Source organism: Phascolarctos cinereus, unplaced genomic scaffold, assembly GCF_003287225.1.
Source record: "Phascolarctos cinereus isolate Bilbo 61053 unplaced genomic scaffold, phaCin_HiC Scaffold_9;HRSCAF=440, whole genome shotgun sequence".
NCBI classification, from domain to species: domain Eukaryota; kingdom Metazoa; phylum Chordata; class Mammalia; order Diprotodontia; family Phascolarctidae; genus Phascolarctos; species Phascolarctos cinereus.
In genome coordinates, this window is record NW_027556402.1 from 121,775,500 (window position 1) to 121,800,522 (window position 25,023).

A 25,023-nucleotide genomic window follows, 5' to 3' on the forward strand; every position below is an offset into this window, starting at 1 on the left:
GTTGCCACTTGGCTGCTCCACCAACCTGGGTCTCAGTATCTCCCTCCGTTACGCTGAGGTGGGGCTCGCCACTGGCTTGCTGGGACAACTCCAATCCTATACTGCTCCCCCCTCCCAGAGCAAGAGGAGACTTTCCCTTTAATCCCCTAAGCTTCCAGGGCTACAAAACTACTGTACCCTGTCTTTTTGCTGGCTCAGGGTTTTTTTCTGCATAGATATTTTCCAGGCTTTCAGAGGTGAATGAGGGAGGGTGAGAGCAATGTATTTCTTACTCCTTCATCTTGGCTTCCTGAATCATAATGATCTTGGCCTTTTTTAAGTTAAGGTCCCAGTTTGAAAGGTGATTTCTAGACTTTTTTTTTTTAAATCTTGGATTTCAGGTAAACCATTCATTCTTAAATTATCTCTTTTCAATCTATTTTCCAAGTCAATGTTTTTCTAATTTTCTAATTTCATATTTTGTTCTCTTTTATAAAATTCTTTTGAGTTTGTTTTCTTTTTTTTGTTTTAGTATTTCATTGTTTCTTAATGTCTCATGGAGTCATTCGTTTCCAGCTGCTTAATTCTATTTTTTAAGGAATTAGCTTCTTCAGTGAGCTCTTTTACCTCTCTTCTATTTTGCTAATTTTGATTTTTAAGGAGTTCTTTTCTTCAATGAATTTTTGTTATTCTTTTGTCATTAGGCCAATTCTGTTTTTTTCCCCATTTGTTTATTTTCCAGTAGTTTTGCGCCTCTTTTTACCAGCTATTAATCTTCTTTTCATGATTTTCTTGCATCACTCATTTATTTTCTCTCTACTACTATTATTAAAAAAACACTTTTAGCACTTCTTATTGAGATTGTGTTTCACTTGCATTTTTTTTGTGAGGCTTTGGTTGTAGCTGTTTTCACATTATTATCTTATGAGTTTTATCATTGTCTTTCCTGTAACCATAATAGATTTTCTATTGTCAAGTTGTTGGTTTTTTTTAATTGTTGTTGTTGTTTTTATGACTATTTCTTGATTTTGCATTTTATGTTGATGTTTGGCTCTATTCACCTTGGGTTGAAGATGCATCCATTTCAGGCTTTTTTGTGCTGCCTTTTTCAGAGCTAGTTCTAGGGGTCTACAAACTTTGGTACTTCCAAGGTGCTGTGATCTGAGGTGAGGTGAGGTCACTGTTCTCCAGGCCTATACTCTATTCTTTATTCAGGAAGGGCCTTTGCTCCCCTGAAGCCACAAGCACTAGTACTACTCTTTGCATTGGAACTGTGACCAGACCCCCTGTTCCCATGTGACTGACCATAAGAGCTATACTGCTTATGGACAATAGAAGTGCCAATCAGCATTAGCTGTAACCAGTGTCAGAAAAAGGTCCCCTGTAATCTCTTTCTGACCAGTTGTCTGACTCTCTTACTGTCTCTGGGTTAAAAGCTCCTAAAGCTGCTGCTGTTGATTCTGTTGCTGTCTCCAAGGCCAAGCACTGTTGCTAATATTTTGTTTGGGTGGGCTCCCACCTCACTGTCATAGACCTCTCATCTCACCTCCTAAGTTGTCTTATGCTGGAAGAATATCCCTCTCTGACCTGTCATTGATTTTGCTGATCCAAAATTTGATTTGAGGTGCTATTTTAAATTTGTTTAGAGGAGAATATTAGGAGAATTTGGCTGGGTTTCTGCCTTTAATCTGCCACCTTTGCTCTTCCCATCTAAAAGCCACTTTTTTATAAGGCAGCAAAAATCTTCAGAAATGAATCTGGCTAAAAACATGAGCTCTTCCTTACACTCTGATATTCCAGGCTTTTCTGGGAAAAATTTGTCTTGTTTTATGTCTATAGCTCAATATCTTTTTTCATGTTGATGTAGCAGCCCAAAAATGGCTTCGCAGCTTTTCCTTTCTATATGAGAGGTCCTATCAATTACATGTGACTCTGATTATTCACCACTTATACCTGTTTCCCTGAAAAATGTTTGGTGGGGAGACAGGCTATTATCCTTTGCTTTCATTTCTATTCTTATTGGTTCTTTGGGCATTATAATTGTTTGATGAAGTGAAGAGGGGAGGTAATGAAGGTGGGGTAGAGTCTTGTTCACCCCTGACTGACTTTGCTAATTTATTGGGCCTATTCTCATGGCCTTGGCTTAGGTTTGTGAAATGTTATCTGTAAATTGCCTAGACTACAGAAGCTCACCCTTCTGTATATCGCCATTATCTATCTATATAGCTATAGCTCATTGGGAGTTTGGAGTTCATGGCTCAGGGAATAATACAAAGTTAGCAAATGATAAAACAAAGGCACTATGAAATTTGTTCATGGCCTGCATGTCTGATTTAAATGTCAACTTTTCTAAGGCAATCACCAAACATGATATACAGGTACAGTAAAAGTAGGCTATTATTCACATAGGGTTTGTGTTCACTACTTCATAAACTGAGGTATCGTATTTATGAGACAGAATATCAGTCAAGTACAGAAAGCTAGTATAGGCTGTTTCTATAGTAATCCTGGGCAAGTCACTTAACCTCTCTCTACCACAGTTTCCTCATCTGTAAAATGAGATTTATAATAACTTTAGCACTTCATAAAGTTTTTTATAAATATCAAAGGAAAGAATGAATATAAAGTTAAATACTTGAAGTCTTTAAAAAAAATAAATATTATTATTATTACTACCTATAAAAAGAGGGACAGTAATGCCTTGTTAACAAGATTGCTGTGGAGATCAAATGATGTGATATATCTAGAGCACTTTGTAAATCTTCAAAATTTAAGTAAATATCAATTATTATATTTATTCTATTGTTTAGTTGTTGTTATTATACTTATTACCATATAACAATGTTGCTTGTGTTTACCACTTTTTCTTGCTATATAAACAAGTATATTGTCAAAAATAACAGTCCAAATCACTCAATAAGCATTTATTAAGCACTTAATTTGTGCTGGGCACTGTGCTAAGTGACAGAAATACAAAGAAAAGCAAAAGACAATCCCTGCCCCTGAGGAACTCACAATCTAATGGGGAGTTGTAAAATAAGCAAACAGATATGTACAAACAAGTTGTATATAAGATAAATAAGGAATAATTAAGAGAAGGAAGGAATTAGAATTAAGAACCATCCAGAAAGGCTTCCCATGGAAGGTGGGATTTTACCTTTCACTTGAAGGAAACCAGAAGACAGGAAAAACAAACCATCAGGTTAAAATAAAACTTAGAGGGAAAGGGGAGAAATCAGAGAGAAGGTTTCCAACTTCATGAATATGAAGACAGAAATTTGTAGTCTTAAAGATGGAAACACCTCAGCTTAATTGAAAATGGAACCTGATTACCCTTAGTAATAGATTTGAATAAAGTCATAAAATGAATATGTAGCATTGGCCATCACTTGAAACTTTTGAGTCTTTAGCTTTATATTAAAATAATTAAGTGGAACATGATAAAACAGAGTGAGTGCTGCACTGGAACTCAGGACAGAACTGGGTTCAGATCCCTTCTAAGATACCTAGTTATCCCCATGACTGTGAAAATTTGTTAAAATTCTCTGACCTTTGTTTTTTTTCAGCCATTAGGTAGGTATCACAACATCTGCCCCACTCACCTCACAGGTATGTGAGGCTACAATAAGACAATGTGTACAACTTAAGCCCTGAAGTTCATTGGTATGGGATTCTCTCTTCATTGGTGGTGATCAGTGACCTGCCCTGGTATGAGGGGTGAGGTGGAGAAGAGAAGAGAGATCCAGTCTCATCATTCACTCTAGGCTCTTCTGGCTTCCATCACCAAGAGACAAGATACATGATGCCAACCTTAATTTAGGTTGCTGAAGGGAGAAAAGACTCTTGGAAGAAGCTGACTTGAGAGGAGCTGTCAGTCTCCATCTTGTCCCTATCTTCAGCTTGCTACACTAGAGACTTCAGGGAATTTTCTCTTTGAATGAGATCTGGGAATCTCTTTCCTAATTGAAATGAGTTGTCTCACTCCCAGGGGATGAGCTCCTTCATTCTGTATTGTCTGAGATATATTCTTCTAAATATTCATGTAGATAGACTATAAAATCCTTGAAAGCAGAGACAGTCTTTGTTTTTATTAGTGGTATTCCAAGTGTTTAGCACAGAACCTGGTACATTGTAGGTACTTAACAACTGTTTATTGGATTAGATGATAGATAGATAGATAGATAGATAGATAGATAGATAGATAGATAGATAAATTGATTGATTCATTGATTTCTCTGATATTTTCTATGAGAGTTCATTGAGGACCTGGAATTTTGTGGGAAGAGGATCAAGCCTTGTATATAAAGCTTATTGCCTCTTTCCCTATTAAGGAAAAACAATCATGAATTTAACTTGAATCTGAAAAATCCATCCCCAGACTAACAATATGTAAAGAAATTGATAGATATAATTCTAGACTGCACCTTTGCTCTGTAAGGAAAGTAGAGGGCTAGCACCTAGCCCCAAACTTCTTGTTTCCCCTCCTGCTGGAATTAAAATTTCCCTTCAAGAAAAGGGGAAGAGGAAGTAGATGAAAGAGATGTGTTTATTTAGACCTCCCAACAAGCCACACAATGACATTTCTAAGCTACATGTAGGGGGCAGCTTTGTTTGAAAACCTCAAAGTACTAGAAAGCTCAGATGCTATTATTGTTGCTAATTTCCTTCAGATTACTATCCATGTCATCAGAGAGTAGTAGCTACTTGGGAATTTGAAAGTATAAGATTTCTTCTAAGAGTCAAATGTATTTTTCTGCTATTACACATTTGTAACCATAATTTTCCTGCCTTAAAAAATGTCCATTATAATCTTGTTACTTAATTTTAGCCAGTGAAGTGGATTTTTATTAATAGAGCAAACTAATAAAATTAATCAATGAAGGAAGGTCTGCTTTTCTTTTTTTCTCATTTGGCTGTTTTCACTCCCAGTTAAATCAAACTCAGTCCTTTCCCATAAACTTTGATAAAATGTTCCTTTCTAACATTTTGAATCTAATGTTGTAGTCAAAATCATCACAAGGTTGGCAGATCACTCTAGGAATTTAGGCCAACTTGGCATCAAAAGACACAGCTATTCTCAGTTCTGGCTATGAATCTTTTAGTTTAAGTAATAATTATTCCTATGCATGCCCTTGTTCAGTCAGCTGATATAATAATTCATATTTCCCATGCTTCTCCAAAGTAAATGTCTTATCCTACATGTCAGAGTTCTGGATAAGAAAGCAGAAAGAAGACCAGACTTGTGAGAGGAGTGGCCCATATTCTGCACAATCTAACTGCGTAGGGTAGGTCTCAGCAGCACAAAATATGAGGAACCCCAGAAAGGCAGGTAGCAAGCTTGACCATCAGAATGATCCAACAATAAATAATGGATAGATATCTTGATAGGCAAGAGAAGGAGGCATGGGAAAATCTATAAATAAAGACAGGGGTCTAGGGGAAAGACAACATTAATCATGAAGACTACGGAGAAAAATACAATACTTTGGTGAATAACTGGAATAGTGGGCAAGTAATCAAAGCATATACTCCAAAACATGGAAAGAAAGAAAACATCCATTGAAGTCACTAAAACTGAAGTATAGAGCAGGAGCTTAGACACAAGAAATAAGATAAGAAACTAATTACTGGAACGAAGGTACAAAATCATATAGTGAACCTGATCCTGAGTCAGGAAAAAAAATAAGAAGGTAGAGTTCTTTATATCTCTCTGTCTTGTTATGGGGTGAGGGGAAGCTAGTTAGTTACACAGACTGGCTGAACTTCCATGTTGTTATTTATTAACTGACTCCAACTTTGTCACCTGCAGAGCTATTATTTTCTTCCCCACACCTACATCCACACAGAACCACACCAGATATGACATATGTGGCAGAAATAGGAAAATAGGGAGAAAATAATTTGGGACATTTTCACATGTAGAGAATGAATCCTTCTGTAACTAGGTTCTCTTGAAACACGTTTTAATTTTATCTTCAGTGAAGGGGGGGTTGTATATTTCTTCTGTATATTTTCTAGGAAAAAAAAATAACAACAACCAATTTTAAAAATACTTGGATACTTTACTGGATAGATGATCTCACTGATGTATATGTTCTCCCAAGTGAGGCAGAACACCATCCATCCTTATCTTCTCATCCCATGTAATTCTTCTCTGTGACTTCTTCTGTCCTTCACTTGGGACTCATTGCTAAATTCTGGACTGATTCTTTAAATTCTCTTAGCCTTTCAAGTATATCAATGGAAAACAGGGGCTGTCAATCGGTTATTCCTCCCTCTTTCCATATGAGTGACCCACCTTTGGGGGTCATACATTTTGCTGATAACATTTTTTTTATGTATCTTTTCCTTAGCTGGTAGTGTTTTGCAACCTGCTTATTCCCACCATGCTTCTCTTAATTTCTTTTGTTTTTATTTCATATATACACACACACATATACATATACATATACATGTATATATATAATATACATATGTATGTATGTATATATGTGTGTGTGTGTGTGTGTGTGTGTGTGTGTATGTATATGTGTATCATAGTTCTTCTGTTATAAATGTCCTGGTTAATAGTGGCTTAGAAACTTCCAAGTTATCCCAGAAATAAAGTACTTTGGGAATAGCATCTTTAAATACTCTATTTCCTTTTCATACAACAGAATATTTTAAATGAAATTTAACCAAGTCTTCTAAACAGAGATTTTAACTGGTTGCATGATATCTCAAAGTGTGAATTTAGTGAGACAAATTTCCCCTTATCCATCTGATAGTGAGACCAGCTTAGTTGTTCATGGTTTTCCTTTTTCTTTCAAATATTTTTTGGATGTCATTTAGCATGACTAAAATGTCATCCACAAAGTATGATATAAAAACCATTTCATCTATGATTTTATTTAGGTTTTTATTTTTGTATTGCATCTATAGAATTATTGATTTAGGGCTAGAAAGGACCACAAGGTTCATCTAATCCAACTTCCATTTTTATACGGGGACACTGAAGTCTAATGTCACATGATTTGTCCAAGGTCTCAAAGGTAAGTGGCATACTCTGGATTCAAACTTGGATGTTTTCCTTTTAAAACCAACCTACTTCTCCCCTAAATGCATATTTATATGCTTTTAATAAATTAAATTAGTTTAATGGGACAGTTAGAAAAATACTAAAGATGAAAAGAAAAAAAAGCAAAGAAGTAGAGCATTGTTACCTCTGGACAATAGTGCTGAGGGGAGAGCATGAATATTCCTTTCCATATTTTTATCATTACCTACCACCTATTGTCATAAGATACATATTATCTTACAATGGCTTGTGTGTCTCAAATACAAAATTAAATATGACTTTAATTTTAAAAACAGTATCAGATAGACACCAAAAAATCCTTACTTGCTTTCTAATTAATACAGTAGCAAAAGTCAATGAAAGTCACAATGAATTTGTATAGCATTTTCAATGGAACAGCACCCAGGTGGAAGCATTGTCCAACATTCCAGATTATGCCCTGGGCACACAATTCATTCACAACCATGAAACTCCTTATGCTGATTGGATAAGTGTCAGGGGTGTACAGTGTGTTTTCTGTCTAACTCCTGATGAGTTTAATGGGAAATATTAAACTATAGTGCATTTCTTTGGATGTATGCCCCTTTGGTATGAACCTTATGGCAATAAACAAGTTAAAAATAAATTCCAGATGCTATAGGGCTTAAGAAAACAAGGGAAATCAAGAACAATTTTAGAGACAACTAAATTTACCTAATCACCTCAGATAAGGGAAGATGAAGTGGGAATCAAGAATAATAACAGGAGGATGGATTGGCATAGAGCAATCAAGTATATTTATTTCAAATGCATATATGTATAGAAAACATGTGCATATATGTAATGTGCACAACAGTATGTGATATACACTTGCAATAAATACACTTGTTAGTTTTAATAAAAATGTATATATCTGCATTATGTACACATATAATGCATGCATTGTGTTTGCATATGTAATATACATACATGTTTTAAATAAAGCTAATAACTTGACATTTAAACATCACAAGTTTAAATTGAAAGATTCCTTATAATCTGATCTTAGTTACTTCAGATTTTTATAGATAAAAAATTGAGAGCTAGATAGGCAAAGTTCAGCTGTAAGGAAAGAGGGAAAAAGATTTCGGCTTCTGGAGCCAAGACGGTGGAGTGAAAAGGTAGTCGCTCTCACTCTTCCCTATCAATCCCTGAAAATCCAGAAAATATCACCCCAGAAAAAAACCCTGAAACAGCTGAACTAGAAGAAAGATGGGGAGCAGCACTTAAGCAGCCCAGCAAATAGGTCTCCCAGTGCCTCAGCAAAAATAAGGGAGGCAGAACTACAAGGGGCCCCAGGCAGATAAGTACCCTGTGGCATTCATCTGAAAGGAGGTGAAGAAAACAACCTAAAGGCTTACTAAAACCCCAGCCTTGCTGGTTCCAGCCCAATACCAGGTGAGCTGTCAGAGCCCTGCAGCCTCCAATTGTGAAGAAATTCTGAAACCCAGGTGGTAGAACAGGCAAACACCAACACTTGAACCTCCCAGTGCCTCAGTGAGGGTGAGAGAACCTGTAGACACAGCTCAGAAAACCAGCAGGTGCCTCCGCACTCTACCACAAAGGAATCTCCCAGTGCATTAGCGGAAAGGAGGGAGACAATACTGCAGGGGGCCCCAGGCAGATAAACACCCTGCAGCACCCATGTAAAAGGAGTTGAAGAAAGCTAAAGGAAAGGAAAAGCAGGAAACCTGGAATTGCCTGAAAGTTCCAGCCTTGCTGATTCTAGCCCAACATAAGGTAAGCTGCCAGAAACCTACAGCCTCAAATTGCCAATGTAAGAGGCCACAGCACACAAATCCAGTGACCAAGACCTAGGCTCCCAACACAAGAAGCTTGGGTCAGTGCCTGCTTTTCTCCAGCAGCAGAGGTCAATCCCCTTTAAAGGCCAGGGAATAAAGAAATACCATGAGTAAAAACAAACATACCATAGATTCATATTATGAGAGAGTGAAGATCAAGACAGAAATTCTGAAGAGGACAACATTGTCAACAAACCCACATCAGCAACAGCAAAAGGGAATATGAACTGGTCTGAAGGCCAAAAAGCCTTCTTAGAAGAGCTCAAGGAGGATTTAAATAGTCAAATGAGAGAGGTAGAAGAGTCCTTCAAAAATACAATTGGCCATTTGGAAAAAAAAAATACACTGAAGAAAACAAGTCCCTAAAAATCACAATTGGCCAAATGAAGAAGGAAGTACAAAAACTAAAAGAAGAAAACAAGCTGTTAAAAACTAGAACTGGACAAATAGAAACTAATGTCTCTATGAGAGAGCAAGAATCAGTCAAACAGAAACAAAAAAATGAAAAAATAGATGAAAACATAAAATACCTCATTGGTAAAACAACCGACCCGGAAAATTGATTCAGGACAGACAATTTAAAAATTATTGGACTACCTGAAAATCATGATGAAAAAAAGAGCCTGGACAGTATCTTTCAGGAAATCATAAAGGAAAACTGCCCAGAAGTCCTACAACCGGAAGGGAAAATAGCCATAGAAAGAATCCACCATCACCACCTGAAAGAGATCCCAAATTGACAATGCCAAGGAACATAATAGCAAAATTCCAAAATTACCAGATGAAAGAGAAGGTGCTGCAAGCAGCCAGAAAGAAACAATTTAAATATCATGGAACCATAGTCAGGATTACACAGGGCCTTGCAGTTTCTACATTAAAAGACTGCAGGGAGTGGAACATGATATTCCCTAAGGCAAAGGAGCTTGGAATGCAGCCAAGGATCAATTACCCAGCAAAAATGAGCATCGTTTTTCAAGGGAGGAGGTGGATATTCAACGAAATAGGAGACTTCCAAACTTTCCTGATAAAAAGACTAGAGCTCAACAAAAATTTTGATGTTCAAGTACAGCACTCAAGAAGGACTTAAAAAGGTAAATGGGACAGAAAGATATAATACGTTGTTAATGGGGGGCGTAGTTTAAACTCCTATAAGGGAACATGACACTTGCAACCCTTGAGAACTGTATTGTTTTTTTTTCTTTGTTTGTTTGTTTTAGGGAATTGGGGTTAAGTGACTTGCCCAGGGTCACACAGCTAGTAAGTGTGAAGTGTTTGGTCTGAGGCCGGATTTGAACTCAGGTCCTCCTGACTTCAGGGCCGGTGCTCTATCTACTGTGCCACCTAGCTGCCCCCAAGAACTGTATTGTTATTAAACCATGTTAAAGGGGTATACATAAAGAGGGTGGATATTAGTTGACTTTGATGTACTGATTAAAAAAAAATCTAATCAAATGGGTTAAATGGATCCAAATAAGTGGATCAGTCTGATCTTAGAAAATGTACTGAGAAAGGAGGAGGCAGACAAGGGTAAATCACATTACAGGAAAAGGCACAAAATGCTGTTACAGCAGAGGGAAAGAAGTGGGGGAGGGGGAGCATTGTTTAAACCTTACTCTCATCAGATTTGGCTCAAGAAGGGCATAACATCATCAGTTAGGTATAGAAATCTAACTTGCCATATAGGCAGTAGGAGGGAAAAGGAGAAAGAAAAGGGAGGAAAGAAGCAGTAGGGGTAAAGGTGAAGAAAAGGGAAAGGGATAATAAAAGGGAGGAGGGACTGAAGAAGGCAGTGGTCAAAAGCAAAACACTAGTGAAGGGGGGAAAGGAAAAAGAAAGAAAAGCATAAATAGGGGGGAAAAAGGATGGAGAAAAAGACACAGATAGTAATCATAACTGTGAATGTGAATGGGATGAACTCTCCCATAAAAAGGAAATGGATTACAGAATGGGCTAAAAACCATAATCCTACAATATGTTGTTTACAGGAAACACAATTGAAAAAGAGTGACACATACAGGGTAGAGGTAAAAGGCTGGAGCAGAATATATTATGCATCAGCTGAAGTAAAAAAAAGCAGGGGTAGCAATCCTGATCTGAGACAAAGCAAAATCAAAACTAGATCTAATCAAAAGAGATAAGGAAGGAAACTACATCCTGCTAAAAGGCACCTGGACAATGAAGTAATATCACTACTAAACATATGTGAGCCAAATGGTATAGCATCCAGATTCTTAGAGGAGAAGTTCAGGGAGTTACAGGAAGAAACAGACAGCAAAAATATACTAGTGGTGGACCTGAATGTCCCCTTCTCTGCACTAGATAAATCTAACCACAAAATAAACAAGAAAGAAGTTAAGGAGGTGAATAGAACATTAGAAAAGTTAGGTATGATAGACCTCTGGAGAAAACTGAATGGGGATAGAAAGGAATATATTTTTTTCTCATCAGTACATGGCACATACGCAAAAATTGACCATGTACTAGGGCATAAAAACCACACAATCCAGTGCAGAAAGGCAGAAATATTAAATGCATCCTTTTCAGATAATGATGCAATAAAAATTATATGTGATAAAGGGCCATGGAAAGATAGCTTAAAAAATAAATGGAAACTAAATAATCTAATCCTAAAAAATGATTTGGTCAAACAACAAATCATAGAAATAGATAGGCAAAGTTATTTACCAATGCCACACACACATAAGTGAAACAGAAAGGAATTGAATTCAAAGTTTCTGACTCAAGGTCTGAGAGCATGTGTTCTACTACACTCAATAAAGAGTTGGGCTCCATTCCCTATTTTTAATTTGTTGTTGATTGTTTTTCAGTCATATCCAACTATTTGTGACCCCTTTTGGGGGTTTTCTTGGCAAAGACACTGGAGTGATTTGTCATTTTCTTCTCTATATCATTTCACAGATTAGGAAACTGAAGCAAACAGGGTTAAGTGACTTCCCCGGGGTCATGTAGCTAGTAAATGTCTGAGGCCAGATTTGAACTCATAATGAGGAGTGTTCTTGACTCTTTTCATTGTGCCACTTAGCTACCCTATTTTTAATTATAGGAAGGTATTAACAACCCATTTTTTTTCCATTTTAGAGGTGAAAAGACTTGTTTATTAAAAAAAAGTAATTAAGGCAGTGATATCTATAGGCCATCAATAGGCAAATGGGTCATGCAAGAGAGTATTTTGAAAGTTTCAATAATCCTGAAGTAAAATGGGAACAAAATTCCCATAAGAGAAGTCCTTTGGAATGTGAATGGTTATGATGATTGGTCTACAAATATATATTGATTGAAGTTAGTTTTCCTATTATTTTTGCCTATGTTGGCCTTGGTTATAGGACAGTATATACCTGCAGTGGTGAAAAAGGAGTTGGGTTTCCTTTTTCATCTTCTGCTGGCTTGTGACCTCACCAGCATTCCTTGGGAATGCTCTCTACTCGACAGGCCAGTACAAAATCAACTTTCCCATTTGAAGTATGGCAACCCAGTGTAACAATTTTATTGAAAGAAATGAGAAGCTGCAATAAGCATGTAGAACACAGAGAGGCAAATCCCAATAGTACAAAGTTGGATAATAGCCACCCATCACTTAGCATCTGGCAATCTCACAACCTTAGGAAATCTTCAGTCCACAAAACAGACTACAATAATCTCTTCAAGTCATTAGACTATATAGTTTCTCTAGTGACATCTCTTGCTGGGTGTTCTGCTGGCCAGGATTCTCCTTGTCTTTCAGTATCCACAGCTCTTCAGGGACATCACTTGATATTTTATAAGAGAGTGTAGGAACTATTCCATTAGTCACTATTAGTATTTTTCAGTTAATTTCCTTTGCTTTTTTATATGCTGTCCTGTAGTATATGTACTTTTATACATGTCCCATCCTCTTTGCAGAATTTAAAGCTCCAACTTCCCTTATAGAATTTAAACTTCCTTGAGATCAGGTTCAAGACTACTTTCCATGTGTTTCCAGTGACTACCACATGACCTTGAATATCATAGATGTTTTTTTAGCAAATGCTTGTTAAATTAAATTGAATATTTTTTGCTTTATGCTGTCTAAGGCCCATCATGGATCCAATATATATGATGGCATTATTATACTGATAGGGATAAGGACTGGATAATACATAATCTCTAACAAGAAATTGCCTCTACAAACTCAAGTAGGTACCTTCTCTGAAACCTATAATCTTCTGACTACAGGATTAGGAGATTAAGTTACTTAACTGAGTCACACAACCAGTATATGTCAGAGGCAAGACATGAACCTAGCTTTGAGGCCAGCTGGCTAAGCAGATATATGTGACCTCTGCACTATTATCTCACCTCATACATTGTATTTAAGTTGGTCTGATTCTCTACTATAGGATAGCTGATACTGAAAACAGGACTGAATGTATTTTGTTTTATATTATTACTTATGAATCTTGTGGATAAGGGAAACATAAGAGTTCAGATAATGGAAAGAAGGATCTAGGCTCAGAGGATTCAGAGAATCTGAGTTTAATTCATTTCTCTGATGGTAGCTCCCTGTGTGATATTGGGAAAGTCACTTAAATATTCTGTGCATCTGTCTTCACATCCACAAAGTGAAGTGGTTGGACTAATTGACCTTTGAGCTCTTTTCTACCTCTAGAGCTATGATCCTATGAATTATTAATAATAACGGCTAGCATTTAGGTAGTTCTCTAAGTTTGCAAGTCACTTTACACCTATTATCTCATTTATTCCTCACAACAAACTTCTAGAGGAAGGATTATTACTATCCCCATTTTATAGATAGAGAAATTGAGGCCAAGAGGTTAAGTGACTTGCCCAGGGCCACACAACAACTAAGTGTCTGAGGCAGGATTCAAACTCTTGTAGTCCTGTTGCTAAGTATCAAACTCTAATCCACTGTACCACCTAGATATCTCCAGAATAATGTACACGACCAGTTTTCAGTCATGACAGCATTTAGTATCTTAGGGTGATCAGAGAAATGTTTCTAATCCCCAAACCATTCAACCTGAAGCCCAGTTGGCACATCAATGATGCACTGATTAGCTCGAAAAACTTAATAGGTCTACATAAAGGTCTTATCTACTTTTAAGAAGTAACTATTCTTAAGAGATTGCAAAATAAATGTTTCCTTTTGATTTCAAAAACTCAGTTGTAGTTTAAAGTTGCTTTTTCAAAGTAATGGTGAACAAAGGCATTGTGAATAAATATTGCAGAAGATATGTATGTTTTGAAAAATGAATATATCATCTAAAATAAAATACCCTATGCTTATTGAATTTTGTCACTGTCCAGATTGTGAAACTTGTGTTCTATTCCAAAATGATACCAACAAACTATACTCTAGCAGCTGCTTATAAATGTGCTTTGTTGTGACCATTTAGAACAAAGAAAAGCTACTTGAAATTGAATATTGCATCTCTTTGATGAAAATGCTTAAAGAAACTTGGCTTTTTCTTTTTGATTAATTTTAGTGTTTCATTGATTAGAAACATTTTAAATGACTAACACATGGATTTCCAGAAGTTAATAACTAAAATCTATTACAATATGAAGGAATTCACTTTAATTTTCCTATTTGATCTTGAGTTCCATATTACCTAAAATACCATCTACTATCTATATGTGACATCACAGTCATCTCTTATGCTATTCTGCCTAAAAAAAAGAAAGAAAATAATTTCCTACTTGGCAGTAGACTGGGAAACAGCTTCTTATAGTAGAGATGGTGATTTATTTGGAGCCATGAAGAACTGGGTTCAAGTTTTATCTTTTCCATTTACTAATTGTTTAACCATGGGCATGTCATTTTTTCCTTCCTGAGACTCAAACAGCTTTGAGACTTATTTAATAAGATAGAGATGGGTAAAAAGGAATACACACAAAAAAATGATAGGTACCTCAAGTAATTATGATTTATTTATATTATAGAATTCATGTATGGTAACAATGCGGTACAGTGGATAGAACATAAACCTGGGCTTGCGATAAACCTGTGCTCAAATCTGGACTCAGACATACACTGTCTCTGTGACCCTGGTTGAATTACTTAAGCTCTGACTCAATTTTATTACTATAAATGGGGATAATAATTGTACCTATCTCTCAGTTTGTTGTAAGGATAAAAGGAGATACACTTTGTAAAGTGTATCTTAAAGTGCTATACAAATGTTATCCTTGGGAAGTAAGGATGGGGCCAGATTGTTTAAAATAAAAATTTAAATGTACTATATGTGAAAAAGATGGCTTTTACCCTCTAACTTCTTTTCAAAATATAAATCTCTTGTCTTGGCTCAAGGGAAAAAAAAATCTGATTGGTTGAGAAGACAGTCATGCCCATTGGGTCTATACATAAAAGTCAATCCATTGATGCAGTCAGTTCAGAGTGGCCTAGCCTAGCCCAGGGATGGAAGATTTAGGTTCTGAAGTTAGGATTCCAGTTCTAACCACACATGTCGGAGGGAAATGCTTTTAGGGAAAGGGCTGAGATACACTGCCCCCAACTCATATGCCCTGGTTTTCATTGGACATATCATTGAAGATAAGGATCAAGTAGTAGATAATGCATCCATCCCAAAGGAGAGAGAGAAACATTAAGAACAAACAAGAACAAACACAGCAATAGGATGGTAGCTACCCAAGTGAGGAAGCAACTTCAGAGACTCTGATACCATTTCCTTTTCCCCACATGGCAGAAAGAATGCCAGCTATGTACTCTAGAAAAGGGCTGATCATCAGAACTTAGCAGAAAGCTATTCTGAAGAGGAACTTCATTAGGACTTCACAATGGGTTAAGGAACTTTCTGTGTCAGAATATTTATCATATGTGTTCTCTTCATTTATGCTTCACTCCCCTTATATTTTTAGTCACAGCCCACTTTCCAAAGGGACCTTGTGCATGCAGGGAAGAGAGTGAATTCAAGTTTGGATATGAAGGGGAATGTTTTATACTGCTAATCTTCTGATTCCTCCTTAAAGGGGAAAAAAAAAAACCTTTTTCTGAAAGCTGATTAACTGGCTTATAATCAATGAGGAGCATACCTGATGGAGGTCTTTGTGTAACAGTATAAGAAATCCCATGCCTCAGGATTACCTCTAGAATCCTAAAGGAAGAAGTATTCATTAGTCCTCTCCTAACCTAGTCTCCCTGTAAGTCCAAGATGCAGAAGCAAGCCCACAGAGTGTGCTCCAGAGGCCCATTGAAGGGAAATTATCAAACTGACCATACCATGGCTAACCAGGCAAGCTCCTAACGTGAGTACTAGCATTGCTAAAGAGGTTGTGTTGGTGATATAGTAGCTGCTACGCCTACTGAAGAATCACTGAAGCAACTTGGTCTCAGCTTGGTTCCTCATGCTTAATTCAATTTCAATTTGAAAAATACATCTTAACCATCTAATATATTCAAGGAATTGTAGTAGGCTCTGGGAATATAAAGACAAGACTTTAATAATCCTTTCTTTCGAAGAGCTTACTTCTTTTAAGAAGATATACCCCCCCACACACACACACACTATACATATGAATAAAAAAGCACATACAAAGTAAATACAAGTAATTTCAGGAATAGGAAAAAAGCAATAATGGGAGGGACTGGGAGACTGGTTGTGTAGTCTGAACCATGAGTAGAACTTGGGAATCCAAAAGGTGGAGCCAAGGAGGAAATTCATTCCAAGCTCAGAAGATGTAACCTATGCAAAGGTCTGGCAGGAGAAAAGGAATGTGTTTTATTTTCTATCACTGGACCCAACATATGGAATAGTTTATGTGGAACAAAGAATATAAGAAAGGGAATAATGTGAAACTGGAAGCAAATTAGATGAGACCTTAATTGACCATGGAAGGAGCCAATGAAACAACTTGAGATGGGGATGATACAGAGTAGTGCTTTAGGAAGACTCTTTTGGCTGCTTTAAGGATTACGAGTTGAGAAAGGACGTATTGAAATTATGGAGACCAGTGAAGAAGTGGCAGTTTAGGTCAGGAGTCAAGAACTACCAAACTTGGGTAATGCCATGTACCAAAATGTAACCCTATTGTCAGTGATAGTAGAGACGTTCTTTTGATTGGAGAGAATAGTTACCTTATCTGATGCAGTTGGGCTTCTAGAAAACAATAATATTCAATACTAAACAACAAATGACATTTATCAAACACTTTATGAGCATGTGGTAAAAAGAGTGCTGGCCTCTAAGCCAGGAAGTTCTTTATTCGATTGTTGACTCTGATATGTACTGGCCATATGATCTTGGAGAAGTCACTTAATTTCTCAGTACTCTAAGAAATGCTATAAGACCATAAATTTCAGATAAGGTGCTAAACCGCTTTGGTTCAGGAAGTTTCCTTCTCTAGGAGTTACCAGTGCCAATTAAATGGTAGGTTCAGCTCTTTATCTCCAGCCTTTAGTGGTAGCCAGGTAGAGCACTTTACATACGTTTTTGCACTTGACCTTTGCAGCCACCCTCTGAGGTAGTAAAGCAACTATTAGCATCCCCATTTTACAGATAAATAAACTGAGACTGACACTTATTGAATGATTTACCAAAGTTCACATAATTATTAGATGGCAGAGTTAAACTGAGGTCGTTAGCTAATGTCTGACTCGATAGTGGTTTTTTTTCAATAGATGAAGCTATTTTTAGATGGTGAACCTGGTGTTGTTGTTGTTGTTGTTTTACCTACTCTCCTTATGTAAATGCACCATCCTATTTAATGTATAGGCATCCTTAGTTGGTGCCAGGCCAGGTGTCCAGAAGACTTAAGTTCAAATCTGGCCCCAGCCATTAGCTTTGTGAACCTGGGTAAGTCATATAACCCTATGAGCCTCAGTTTTCTCATCTGTAAAATGAGCTTGAGAAGGAAATGGCAAACCATTACAGTATTTTTGCCAAGAAAACACAAAATGGGGTCATGAAGAGTCAGACACAACTGAAATGACAGAATATATTTAATGTGTAACCAAAAAAAATCTATTTTTAGGAGTGGGACTATGGAAGAATGAAAGAGTGAGAGAAGAATGCACTAGAAACATGCCCCATTACAGTGAGTTTGTACTCATTCATGAATGAGAAGAAAGTGTATCATTAAAAAAATACCCTACAGGGACACAGATAATGACTATAATTGGTTTAATTAATGGGTGCTATGAACTTTTGGTGCTATTTATATCATGAAATTATAATTTTCCTCCCAATTGCATATACATGGGAGTAGTCAGCTAAAATAGAAACTTGCTTTCAAAAAGGTTTAATTTGAGTCCCTAATGGTTTCTAATTTGGGAATAGAACAATATTAAAATGTATTTTCTGTGTTAGCTAGACACCCATTGTTTCTTCATAATTCATGGAAACTTCTAGCTTGTTAAAACTGACTGTTAGATTATAATTACAAATACTAAACAGCAAATACAAAAGAGTAACAAGCAACAACAAACAAACAAAATGTTAAAATGATTCCATCTGAAAAATTCTAAGTATTATTCAGGAATCTGGAAATTAGTGCGATGCTAGCCAGTAACAGAGTATACTTGGGACACTGATAAATTAGGTCAAGATGAATTGACTTAAATTATGAACATTGAGAAAAGAACACATACTCACGAGAAGTGTATTGGTATATCCCAGAAAAAAAAAGGAAAAAAAAAACATGTAAAGCAAAGCTTTGACCCACAAATTTCTGGCTGTTTCTTACATGCTGCTGTCTCTCTCTTTTTTAATTTTTTTTTTTAGACAAGGGTTTTCTATAGCCATTATTCTTTCCTTAAAGAAGTCGGACAATGTGTTTGTTTGACAGTTTCCCACTACTGACAGTAGACAGAGGCTCAAAGACAATGAACCATACCTCAGACCTGTGTTGCTATAGAAAGAAGAAAGCAAGAAAGTCAACAAGCATTGAAAAGAGGGATAGCAATTTTAAATTTTTAGCTCTCACTATATATTTTGACTCATCAGTAGAGAGAAATACTGTGAGTGTTGATGTGATAGAAAAAGTGCAGAGAAACAGTTGAGAAAAAGAAAATGTTACTTGGGTTTTAGGAACTAATCTGTGTTTTCCATGATTTTCCCATTTTGTTTGTACTTTTTTTCTACCTTTTTTTTTCAAATTCTTATTTATTATATATTTATTCTCATCCCTTCCCTTCAAATATATTCAAGTATCCCCTTCTCCCAAATACCTTCCAATGACACTATTGCCCTCATGAAATGCTACTCTATTACTCTCTTCCCCTCATTATACATTTCTTTTAGAAAGAGTAATGTCAGCTCTCAGCCTGTATTTCCTTAATTGAAATTCAGCTTCCATTTCCACCTTTCTATTGAAATTATTTATCTCAGAGTTACTAATGATCCTATTATCTCCAAATCCAATGGCTTTTTCCAAAATTCTCATGTTTTTTTGACCAGAGTGTAACTTTTGATAATACCATTATTACCTCCTTCTTAGTATTTTCTTCTCTGGTTCTTCTGACAACACATTCAACTGGTTTTCCTCCAACTATTCCAGGGGTGGGGAACCTGCAGCCTCTAGGCCACATGTGGCCCTCTATGTCCTCAAGTTTGGCCCTTTGACTGAAACCAAACTTCACAGAACAAATCTCTTAATAAGAGGATTTTTTCCTATAAAACTTGGACTTAGCCAAAAGACCATACCCAAAGACCTAAAGGATCACATGTGGCCTCCAGGCAGGTTCCCCACTCCAGAACTATTCTAATCTAATTCTAATCTAATCTAATATTACTCTCATTACTGTCCCTTTCTTTTCCTCTTCTCAGAGCATGGGCATGCACCTTGAGTTTAGCTATCAATACCCCAGGAATATTCAGTAATAGTCTACAGATTCAGTAATAGCCTACAGTCTACAGGCTCCACGCTCCCTCCCTCTAATGTCTGGGCCTGCTCAATCCAAATAAAAACTCAATAAAAATTTAGCAGGCTACCTGTTTTTGTGCACAATTACATTGGAGTCCCAAAAGAAATGACCTTTTTCCGTAGACCTTGACTGCCCTTCTTTATTGTGAATATGTTCCTTCAAAAAAGCTGCCTTGCTGTCTTTTTTTTTGTCTTCTTTTTGTGTTGTTTCCTTGTTCTGCACTTTGATATGTTGAACTTTGCTCAATCTATAAGACAGCAAGCAAGTTTAAGAATTGATGATTATTTTATTTTTATTGAAAAAAGGGGTAATGTAGAATGATGTCTATTATTAAAGACCATCAGAACCACAAAACATTTTATAACACATGAATAAATGAAGCTGCATCATACATATACATGCATTAATTTGGTCAATAGACTCTTTTTATACAACTGTAGGTGGCATCTGAGAGATTTGAAATCATTGAACCTACAGTTTGATTTATCATTAGCACTGAAATTATTCAAAAACACATGAAGTGATTTTTGCTAAAAGTCTAAATACTACAAATTCAGTTTTATAGATCAGAACAGATGGCGATTAAAAGTGAGGATAAGTTAAATTACTATTAAGACAAAGTAGTTACTTTTGTAAGAGTGTAGTGACAGATGTCAGTGACAGATTAGAATTGTTTTTTTCTCCCAATTTGCTGTGTACAACCTTTTAAATAATGAACATTTCAAGTTGAAATCAGCACACATATCCTAACTCTAACCCAGCTGAAGTCAGAAACTAAGATTAGGAAAAATGTTAGATGTGATTGTCCAGTTCTTTTGATTAATCCTAATTGGTTTTAGGGTAAATCCAATGGAATAAAATTATATTGGATCAGTGGGGAGGGTATACACACACGTAAATAGATATATAAGATTCATTGTTATTGTCATTACTATTATCAACATTATTATGTATATGTGCCTTCATGTGTATATATGTGTGTGTATATAGGATCCATTGTTATTATCATTATTATCAATATAACTCAATCACACTTTCTTATTCCAATCAAGCATAAAGTGTCCCTTCACCCACTGAAAAATGTATTTCTAAAAAATAAGTGACATTACAAAAAGCATTTTGTTGTTTGTTCATTTTTAAATCTAAGACTATATATGTATGTGTACATACATACATGCACATACAAACACACACATGTGTATACATAATCTCAAGATTTACAGTGTTTTATTCACAAGAATCCAATGCTTTCATGGTCCATAGTCCTGTCTGAATAGAGACTCTTTTTATGAAAAAAAAAATGTCTTTCTATTCATTTCTGCTCACCAGCTTTGGAGCTATGGTTACCAACTACCACAACCAAGTCAAGACAGCTTTGTGCTTTCCCTCAGCTCCCTAGGTAAGTTATCCAAATCTGACTTTCCAAATGAGGAACAGGATAAGGAGTGACAGGGAGTTGGCAAATGGCCTAAGTGGCTAACTCCCTTGATGAAGAGCAAAGTCAAGATAGGTCTTCCTATTCCAGTCATTTAATAAGGAAGTATTTTAAATGGGCATTGTATAGTTGGCATTTTAATTTGTATCGTTAGCTGCTGCTGTTCTATGTCTTGGCTTTTCACTGCATTTTATGCTAACTCACTGAAGAGATTTCTTCACGAAGGGCACAATTTCAGCCATTGAATAAAGAGATGGTTCCAAAGAATCCTTACAAATGAACTCTTTATGAATAACCAAAGCACCCAATGCTTACCTCTGACTCCAGGAGAGAGGCCAGATCTGTGCCCTCACAGATCCCAAGGAGAAAGGTCCTGACAGCCACTGGCACCTGTTTTATCACTTCTCTAGGTCTGAGATGTGAGAGCTTCTCTACACATCTCTTTTGTGAGTTGATATTGCCATTGGGAGCAGGCCAGTGCACCACAACTGTACTATTAAACAACTGTAGCTCCTCTTCGTTATAACTTGGCTGCCTTTGCAATGGTGACAACCACCATCTTAACATGTGCTAACATTTACATAGACTTTGCAAAGTGCTTTTCTCAAATAATTGTGTCCTTCCTAAGGTCATGTTGCCTCCTAGTGGTGTAGGTCCCCACATTGTATCACTGCCCTGAATAAAGAGGAGGCTGACTAAGAGGCAGTGTGGTTCAGTAGACAGAACACTGGCTCTAGAAACAAAGGAGCTACATTCAAATATCAGCTATGTCACTTGTTATTTTTGTGACCTTGGAAAGCTACTTAACCATTCTAAGCCTCAGGTTTTTCATCGTAAAATGTATATTTTAGACTATGTGGCCCCTAAGAGTTCTAGCTCCAAGGTCCCATGATATTGACTCCTTTTCCAAGGAAGCATCAGAAAATGTTTATTATAGGGGAAAAGTAGCAGGAGGAGAAATTTTTACTCAAAGTAAGGTGAGGAACATGAGACAATATTTATATATCATTTTATAAAACTTAAAACTCGGTAGAAATGCTACTTCTTATTGTATTTATTTTAATAGAAATTAAGTCCAAAGGAGAGAGTGTTTGTTTGTTTAGAAATGTGTTTGCAAAATGTGAAGTCATGAAAGTGATACGGTAAAGGGATAAAGTAAACCACAGTCAACTTAGAAAAGTAGGAGCAGATGGTGAGGGTTGTATGTTACAAGAGGATAGAGATTTTTTAAAAAGATGTTGTCAGAGGAGAGAGGAAAAGAAAAGAAAAGAGAAGAGAGAAGGCTGGTAGACCAAAGACACCACAGGGCAAAGGCTAAGAACAGCAGAGCCTGTGCTCCAAGCCAGAGAGAGACGAGAAAGGGAAGACAGGATTTTCCCAGCCCTAGAGCCAGGTATATGGAGCAAGTGTGAGAGGTAGTCATGAATATGCATGTATTTGACCAGAAGCCAGAGGGTGGACTTGAGGTCCAGATAGGAGTGGACATTCAGGACTAATTGGAAGCAATGAGAAGTTATGCCTAGAAGGCACTCTTTGATATTTTTAAATCTCAGCTGCCTTTACATCAACCATGAAATGTTTTTAAGTAGATAAAACACCATGAAACTTTAACATTAGATATTTCAATTGTACCTGTATCCCTAAGCTTCTTCACAGTATGCTACATTTCAGTTGTGCACCAAACTGTTTATGCATGCTATATTTCAATGGATAATTAGGGAGGGATAAGGTAATTACAGCTGACATATTGTGTTTCTAGGTTTGCAAAGGACTTTTATTGCACCCGTTATCTTATTTATGTCTTACAAATGATCTTAGAAGATTAAACAGGCATTTTAAGTCTCATTTTACAGAAGAGAAAACTGATGCTCAGAGAGGTTAATTGACTTGTTCGTAGTCACAGGAAATTTGGGATGTAAGATATGAAACCAACAAATAGAAAAAGGAGAACAAATGTGGAGAGAAAAATTACTCCCCTGGATGTGAAATTTTATCAAAGAAGTGCTCCATCCTTTTTTTTTTTAATTTTGGGAAATAGCATTTTTAGTACTTTTTAGGTGGTTCAAGATGTATGAGAGATACATGCTAGTTCACTTTTGATATGTTGCAAGGGTCATGGCGGGGAAAGGTTAACATACTACTTTCTGTTTTGTCCCCTTTCTCTTTTTTTTTTACTTCACACCTGGCTGAAGCTAGGAATACAGGATAGTATGACTAGAACACAACCTGCTAGTTCTCTCTTCTAGAACCCAACAGGAGTTATGGCCCTGGAGTAACACAGGAGGGGAAAATGCAGCCAGTAATACTAGGTATGATTTCTACCAGGGAAGAACTCCCCCTGAGTCATGTTAATAAAAAATTCACCTTATTGAAATGTTGCCTTCTAGTTATTCCAGAAAGTAATTTGACAAAATAGGTACCCTTTGACTGAAGAATTACTTAAGAAATAAGATAAATTCAGAGTAACATGGGTAGATGTAGGAACTGATGCACCGTGAACTAAGGTGAACCAGGAAAATTAAATATACAACAACTTCAGTAAAGTAGATTAAAGAAAAACTAAAATAAATCAGAATGGCCAATCTTCATCTCATAGAAGGGATCTTCTTCCTTTTGTTGGAGAGGAAAAAGAGTGTGAGTGAAAAAATTTGCATATAGTCAGACATTGCCTCTGGGTTGGTTGATTTTTGTTTATTTTTCTTCATTACTGGAAGGCTTAAGGAAGGGACTCATATGTCTGAATATGCCTTAATGTTAAAATGAAAGAAATTGATAAACTTAAAATAAAAAGCCACTTGAGACCATTTAACAGAGAAATTAGAATGCCTTGAATTGAGGTATAGTAAACTCATTCATTACTTCCCCTCACTATTCCATTCTGTATGACTTTAAATTTAGGCCCTGGGTGAATGAGAACAAAAATAATAAATATTCATGGAAATCTTATTTGGTGAATCGAAAACTCCAAGACTGGCAGAGAGACTCCTGCTGACACAACGTAGCAAGCGCTTTGCATCATGTTGGATTAAAGACTAGATTTGTTTCTTGGCCAACATCATGTCATGTTGAGTTATGCAAATTCCGTCACAGAAGTATAAACACAATGCAGCAGGAGCATTCCCTGGCATGGATGTCTTGCCTGGTTTTCCCCCTGAAACCAGTCTGATGTCTTGCTACAGATTGTTGTTACCTGGAGGCTTAAATCTAATGGTAGTTGAATCTATAACTCTTTTTAAAAATATATTTTTATCACCCTCCTTTTTTAAATGATGAGAATAATTTCTATAAAGAGATATAGATTTTTAAAAAATTCTCATTGAGTACAAAGGAACTTTGAAAATAGCTTAAAATTCATTAAAATAATTAGTACATGGTAAAAAGTGATTAAGAATATTGATGACAGGAAGAGAATTGCTAAGCAAAAAGCCTCTACCACTACCTGAAAGTCCAGATATTGAATAACTCCAATGTCCTTATGGAACAATGGAGACAAAAAAGCATGTGGGTCAATGGGGGGAGTTACAAACATTCTGTTTTTGCTCCTCTCTACTTCCAGGAAGGTGCACCACAGTAGCATGCATTCCTCTCCAAGGCTGCTTTTTACCTACCCTATTTATCTTACATGTACTGATTTGTATATATTATCTTTCTCATTAAAATGTAAGTTCTTTGAGGAAATGGATTCTTTTTCTTTATATCTCCAATGCTTAGCAGTATGCTTGTCATATAGTAAGCACTTAGTAAATGTTTATTGATTGATTGATTATCAAATTGAATATTGATGGTATATAAACATTATCTTAATAAAAATTGCTCTGGAAGTGAAATGCTTAGAATTCTGTATTGCACTGAA